This window comes from Numenius arquata, chromosome 10 (genome assembly GCF_964106895.1).
Source record: "Numenius arquata chromosome 10, bNumArq3.hap1.1, whole genome shotgun sequence".
NCBI classification, from domain to species: Eukaryota; Metazoa; Chordata; class Aves; order Charadriiformes; family Scolopacidae; genus Numenius; species Numenius arquata.
Genome location: NC_133585.1, coordinates 22219685 through 22227753, shown reverse-complemented (window position 1 = coordinate 22227753; position 8069 = coordinate 22219685).

The following is an 8069-nucleotide window of genomic DNA, read 5'->3' as shown; positions in this document are numbered from 1 at the left end:
GAAATTGCTAAATCATGTCATCCAAAATTATCATTATTGCCTTAAATTGCTTTCAATTTTGCAAAGGTTGAGGCAACGAAAGGCGATGATAACTCCTTTGCTTGCTTGGAGAGCAAACAGAGCCAAAAGGGGCCCGGGTAGGTGTACTGGAGATGACGGGGACAAGGCACCCTGGGATGGGGAAGGGCATGGGATGGTGGAGCAATTGGGTGGGGGAAAAGGGAAATGTAGAGGTTCCAAAGCAGGAGACAGAGAAGTGGAAGGAGGATGGATTGCTATGTCTGTGCCCTGAGCCAATGCCAAATTTTCGGGACAGAACCCTAAGCAATCTCACTGTACAGCAGGTCTCTTGATGCACACAACATGAGCATTGCACATTAAGAAATGCAGGTAAAAAAGTGCAACATATCTGACTATGGCTGATTTTCTGAGTACACCACGATGCTGTGGAAATAACAGAAAAAGCCTTTTCCAATAACTGGATGTTTAACACCAAAATATTTTATTAGCACATGCCACTTTTGGGGTTCATTAAGGGAAGAACTAAAGTTTGAGGTCGGCCACTTCACCTTTGGATGTTACTTGCTCTGTGCTCCTATATCTTTGTATCCTGGAAACAGGATTAAAAAGGTGCTTTAAATGTAAATATATGGATTACTCTCAGTGCCACAAATGAGGCATGAGCCTAGGTGTTTGGAGGATCTCAGCTTTGCGTCATTTTGGCTTTGCCACCCTGAGCTCCAGAGACCACGAATACTTGGAAATAGAGACATCTCTGTAAAGCTGGATTTTGGAGTTATTTATTGCCGAAGTTTGTGAGACCCTTCTGATTTATTTATTTATTTATTGTCGTGCTCCCAGGTTCTCTGGTGTTTTAATTACTACCAATGTGGAGGGACTGAGAGACAGATTGATCCATGCAATAGCTCTCTCCTGTCCCTAATTCCAAAATGAGTGTTTTCTGCAGCAACTGAATCCCAACTGGATTGTTTTGTTTTGCCCTTGCTGAGGACGGAAGGAAAACCCTACTGATGCTCATAATTTCTGTGCCTGCTGACTCCTCCAGAGCTGGGGTTCAGCACAGCACGGGACAGGATCAGCACAGTGCTGTGCAAAAACGAGTTGGACGTTTTCCTAGGCTGCTTAAGAAGGAAAAAATGGTCATTCAAAAGAAAAACAGATTGATTTTGCATCCTCCCCTGCCTGGGCAGAGACACCCCATATGCACCCTATAGAGAAAAGCTCTGGTGTACTGCAAATTTGTCCCCTTACATTTTGCTTTTGCTGCACCCTGGTTTCATCAGGGGGTTGAGTGATCACATTTTGCAGCACTAGGATTGCTGCAAATTTTCACAGGGCTCCATGATTCTCTGCTAGCCCTTGTAGCTGGACTCAAGCCCATCTTCATGTACCCAAAGGCCGGCACAGACGTGGGGATGAAAAGGGACAGCCGCACTATGCAGATATCTCTGATATTCACTGCCTCAGCTTTCATAATTTTTTTTCTTCTCTATCAGATATGTCAGTGCTGCAGAAACCCGCTTCCCAACAGAGAGGCTGCCCCAGGTGCCAGAGTGCAGAGACAGGCACATCACCCTGCGCCGGCAGCATCTCCTCCCTGTGCCAGGAAAGCAGCTGGACTGCAGCCAGCTTGGAAAGCTCGGCGGCTTTCCATAGAGGTTGAGGTTTCCAGTCTGTCCCCAGCCATGACCTAGATAAATGAGTAGTGTAAGAGCCTCTTTCCCCCTCCCCCCACCCCTCCAGCAAATTACACTATTTCACACTGCACTTCCCTTACAGGCTGGGTTTCTCAGCAGCTGCTGCTTAGAATGCATTTGCACGCAGAGCCTTAAATGCCATACATCTCTGTACCTCTCCTCCAGGGACGAGTAATTTCCAGTAACATCTCGCTCCAGGTGATGGTTTCACACTGAGCAGCAAGCACAAGCCACGGGGCTGGGAGATGGATGGGAATGGAGCATCTCCCCGGCTGATGCATTTACAGCAGGAGCAATATACCTCTTTGGCTTTTGCCTTATTAGATAAGACCAGGCAAGCTCTTTTGGGCTCTTCCCGTAAGGTGTCCTGCAAATTTTTTATGCTCTAGACCAGCATGTCTAGACATTGATGTACTCCAGGATATGCTCAAGCAATCTACTAGAAGTAAAGGAGAAAGAGCATTCAAGGTTGCACAAGGTACTGATCACAGCTGCTGTGAAATCCAGTGTAGGAGACTGCCATGCATTTTCGGAAAGTGCCAGAAAAATCGGTTGCCGTGTTCTTCGGGTGCATGTTAATGATGATCTGGCTTTAATCTGTGCCCAGTGCTTCCACACACTACCGCCTTTGAAGAAAGCCTGGCTGGCCCCAAGGAAACTGCCCTTCCCCATGCAAACAGTGGAGGATCCCCATCCCTGCAGATGCCCCGACTTGCAGCTGTGGCATTGGTCCTGCTGGAAATGGGGTCTGGCTGGAGACCCCCACCCAGCCTGAGTTACTCTGAGGGTCTCCACTCCTGATCCAGGAGCATCAGAGGCCAAGGATGGGCAACACTGCACACTCAGAGCTTGGACACACATGTGGACAACCCAACACGCCACCTGGATCTGGTTTTGTAGTGCCACTCTTAGACATTAGGTCCCTCCTACTAATTACCAGCCTAAAATCAATCACAGCTAATTTATAAGCCTCATTGCTAGAGAGCTTTCCTCCATCACGTGGATTTCCCTGGCATGGGAACAGAAATCATACCTCTCTTTTTTAAGAGGTGTAAATCCCAAGACAACAAATCCCAAGCACAATAAAACAGGCTTTCCAAGCCCATCTTCCTACCATGCCCTCTCTCCTACCTTCCTTGGCCTGAAGAGGTCTAAATACCTTGTTGGAAAGGACGCTTTCCCACCATTGCCACCCAAGGGTCCATATCCATCAGTGCATCCACAATATTTCCAGGATACAAATCACAGTGGGATGTTTTATTTCTGAAACTGGTTGGATTTCAGCACTTTCTCCTTATTCCAAGCATCAGCCTCAGTCCTTGCAGCAGTGTTGGTGTGCTGGGCTATTTTTAAGGGTAAGGGAGGAGAGTTGCTGTCAAAGGACCTGGGGAAACAGGATTCCTTTCTCTCCATCTTTGTTCCCTGGGCCATTAATCAACCAGAAAATCCGCACTCACAGGGGGAAAACTGCCCTTCCATGGCCTTTGTTGGAAAGTGTGAATGACTGCAACAAATTAAGGCAGTAGTTTTAACACTATTTAAAAAAAAAAACAACCAAACCCCACACTTAATAGAAATAATTATTCTGAAATTCAGTCATTTTTAGGGGTTTGACCATTAAATGGTTTGCTGTTAACAATGGCCATTATGCTAAAAAGAAAAGAAAAAAAAAGGGGGGGGGGGGGAGAGGTAGCATTTTATTCAGATGTTTATATTGAAATTAGGACCTTCATGGTGGAAACAGCCCAAATGGGCTTTCTATTTCATCCTTGTTTTTGACCAATTTTTTAACAGTACTACCAAGTAACCGTGATCACGGAATAAAGAAGCCTGCACCATTTGTAAAGGAAGGTACTGATTTTATCTTAAATCAGAGCATCGCTTCATTTGATATTCCTCTCTCCATTGAGTGCCCTCATTTATTTTAGGTTTCTATTAAAGATCTAAAACGCCAAAGCAAGAAGAGATACTTTTGTACTGAAGATACTTTTATGCATATCAACAAGAAACAGTTATTATAATACTACTTCACCTCTCCATGACTACTTCTACACATGGTTTCCTTGCCAGTTACTGCAGGCAGATCCTATGGCTTTCTTCCATTCAGCCAAGATGAATCCAGAAGCTTTTATGCAAAAAATTGGGATTTTACTTTGCTTTTGAGTTATTTGCTTGGAAAAGGGGGAGTTGATTTCCCCACTCAAGGGATGCCTCCTATGCTGGGACTTTTGTTGAGAGGAGGAAAGGTGGTATTTCTGGCCGGACCCTGCTCTCTTAGCCCTCTGTTTTTGCCCCTTTGCAGCTCTTTCGGGGAAACGTGGTTACTGTTTCCATGAATGAGATAACGAAGCTGTGTTTATCCTGTGCGGATCAATATGCCTTTATGTTTGAATGTGTTGAGCCACTTGGACTCATTTAATGAAGGCCGTTTTGCACAGGTACACCCCCCAACTTCCCCCACCCCTGCCCCCAGTAAAACCCTCCTTGCAAAGAGGAACAGCTTTTGAAAAGACCGGATCAGTATATTCCCTCTTAACCCTTAATAACTCTAATAAGTAGTTACTAGAGAAACTATTTTCCTTTTGGTTATCAGCTTGCTTTTCAAGGTTTTGGGGGTTTTTTTTCCTCCCTCCAGGCTCCAATCAATATATATATATAAAACACAAAGTGTTCTTCATATTCTTCCTAACACGAGACACTTGAAGCCTTGTGAGCTGCCACCAGCTCATTGCTGGGGTGAGACATGCTGCAGGACGGAGTCCGATTGAGCAACGCGGCGCAAGGCTTTAGTCCCTTTGCTTTCAAGGGCGTAGGGTTTTTTTCCAGCTTAAGTGATCCCCCGGAAAGTGGGAAATCATAGGTACCTGCAGGAAAGCAGGAAAATTCAAAGTAATGGAAAAGCACTGCATGCTTTGCAACACATGAGCCTTGGGAAAATATTTCATGTATAAATGGGCAAATTTTTTGCTCAGCCTCTTTTTCTTGGGAAGCAGCTTCTCTCTTTGAAACATTTTGAAAATTTTGCAGCTGTGTTACCAAATGCACGCAACATGCCCCAAAAAGCCTCTTCTGAGGAAGAAGGGCGCTAATGCTGAGTACAGCCTCCTTCCCCTCTGTTTTATTTGTAGCATCACATGCTGGATGCTTTGAAGCCAACCTCCCTCATGCGCCTGCTCCTACCTGAGCCTCCTGTTTCGCCAAGGGGTAATACCTTAAGAGAAGCATTATGTATTGGGCTGAAAGCCTGCTAGTTTGAAGACATTAGGAGAAATTGAGATTTTTTTAGAAGTAGTGATTGCTTTGATATGGAGACCAATCTTTTGCAGAGAGAAGGAGGAATAAGAAGTCAGCTGGAATGGTCTCTAATCATTAGCCCTAGAAAGTTGCACTTTAACAAATCAAGACCAAATTATCACATGGAAAATCCCTCCTCCCCCCTCCACCTTGTCTGGCTTCACTTTTCTGGCAAATGCCGGTGATCGGCAGGGGGAAAGCGGTAAAAAAAGCTCCTTGCCACGGCTGCCGGGCAGAAATTACACCGAGGTCCCCAAGGAGCCCCTCTCTCCCCGCCTCACTCATCAAAACATCAAGGCAAGCGGTGCAGGGCTGTGCCAGTGCGTGGGTCCAGCCACACAGTGCAGAGGAGTCCCAGCCCCCCCAGTCCAGCCCCACCAGTGTCCAGCAGCACTCCAGGCATGAATTTGAAGGTGGGGCACCACCAGGGAGAGGGGGGAGGCATGCAATAGAGCTGCTCTTTCCCCATCCTGGCCAAAAGCCTTGTTTCGCAGGGGACCCGGTCTCCGCACCCCAAACGTCCGGGTAGGATGAGGGCTGCATACCTGAGAAATTTTGGAGATCACCGCCAGGGAAAAAGGTCTCCTTGATTATGGAGAGTTTGCAACGTGTCACTCTGGTTATTCCCTAATCATCATATCAAACTCCAAAGGTTCAGCAGCCCTGGGGCTGGTTTACAGTCCCCGTGGGTTAAACGTTAACCTGCTCTATCTCCTGGCTCCCTGCAGGCCTTTGACCAGATACCTGGGTCACCACAACTCTGACGACACCTACCCAGGCACATTTTTTTGTAAATAAATGCAAAGGCCTGAAGTCAGATCATGGCTTAAGGGCTGGCCCCGTGCAACCATTTTGACGCCGGTTTATTCGCTCTGCGCCAGATGCTTTCCCAGCTGATCCACCCCATTGCCACTGTTACCCTACAGGCAGAGATGCAGGAAGAAGGGGGACAGCCTGTCTTCAACAGGAGGTTTTAGCTTGGTGGAGGAAGATGGCAGGAGGAATAAATCCCTCTCAGTGGTAGTCGAAGTACATGTAGTCTGCAAACTGTGGGTTTGCAGGAATTGCTATGAAAACATCATCTGAACATTGTCTGACTAAATATACTTGCAACGAGGCAAGCCAATGCAGATTTTGGGGAGGGCTTGCTGCACCTAGAAAAGGATGCAAATAAATTCAGCAGCCACAAATCTCTGGGATGGGTGGCTTTCAGGTGTGGCAATCTCTGAATATCCAGTTAGTGTGGTCCTCGGGGTATTGTGCCACATCTTGTTGATGCAACTGCCAAATCACAGAATCACAGAGTGGTAGGAATTGGAAGGGACCTTCAGAGATCATCTTGTCCAACTCTCCTACCAAAGCAGGGTCACCTAGAGCAGGTTGCACAGGATTACATCCACGCAGGTTTTGAATATCTTCAGAGACAGAGACTCCACCACCTCTCTGGGCAGCCTGTTCCAGGACTCTGCCACCCTCAGTAAAGAAGTTTTTTCTTATGTTCAGCGTTTCTTGGGTTCCAGTTTGTGCCTGTTGCCCCTTGTCCTGTTGCTGAGCCTCAATGAAAAGAGTCTTGCCTCATCCTCTTGACACTCGTCCTTTAGATATTGATAAGCACTGATGAGGTCCCCTCTCAGTCTTCTCTTCTCCAGACTAAACAGACCTGGGTCTCTCAGCCTTTCCTCAGAAGAGAGATGCTCTAGTCCCTTGATCATCTTCATAGCCCTCCACTGGACTCTCTCCAGTAGTTCCCTGTCCTTCTTGAACTGAGGGGCCCAGAATTGGACACAGTGCTCCAGATGGGGCCTCACCAGGGCAAAGTAGAGGGGGAGGATGACCTCCCTCGACCTGCACCCCAGGATACGATTGGCCTTCTCGGCCACAAGTACATTTTGCTGGCTCATGGTCATCCTGTTGTCAACTAGGACTCCAAGGTCTTTTTTTCCACAGAGCTGCTCTCCAGCAGGTCAGCCCCCAACCTGTACTGGTGCAGGGGGTTCTTCCTCCCCAGGTGCAGCACCCTACACTTTCCTTTGTCGAATTTCATCAGATTCCTCTCTGCCCAACTCTCCAGACTGTCCAGGTCTTGCTGGATGGCAGCACAGCCTTCTGGTGTGTCAGCCACTCCTAGTTTTGTGTCACCAGCAAACTTGCTGAGGGTACACTCTGTCTCCTCATCCAGGTCATTGATGAACATATTGAACAAGATTGGACCCAGTACTGACCCCTGGGGAACACCACTAGTTACAGGCCTCCAACCGGGCTCTGCGCTGCTGATCACAACCCTGAACATAAAAATCCAGCCAGTTCTCCATCTACCTCACTGTCCACTCATCTAACCCACACTTCCTAAGCTTATCTGTGGGGAATTGAATGTTTGCCTCTGCTAAAATCCCTCTAGACCATAACAGTAATGAGACAGGTACTGTGATGGTTTGGCAGAGTAATTTCCCATATGATGTGCGAGTTCAGTATCCCAGCATAAGGATCTGTCCCTGCAATTGCATCCTGTGTGGCTGTCTCTCATCTAAATGCTGGACCATGACCATGTTACAGCCTGTAGGTTTGTCAGTCCTAAAGCTGATCCCCACTAGCAGCCTTTGCCTATGCTGGTGCTGAACTACATTTAAGGCAGTATCGGGCTTCGTTTCAAGGCGTGTTAAACGAAGTGTTTACAATTAGGTGTTGCTGACGCTTCAGGTTTGGAAAAGTGCCATACCAGTGTTTGCTCAGCTTTAAAAGCATTCGGTATTCCTGAGCAGTGGATAGATAATGGGGGCCTTGCTCTCCCAATGCGAGCAACATCCTTGTCCTTGCCCAGTGCAATCGCTGTCCCACTGAGGCATTCACCCATTTCAAAAATGCAATTGCTCACAAGGAAATGTCTACCCTCTGCTATCCACCTTCCTGCTGAATTCAGGGCTGCAAATGCAGATTTTGGAGCATATTTTAAAAAAAAAAAAAAAAAAACAAAACCAAATCAATCGATCAAACAAACAAAAAAGCACAAACAAAATCCCCCCACTTATGGCCACCTACCACTGAGCACAATACCCAGGG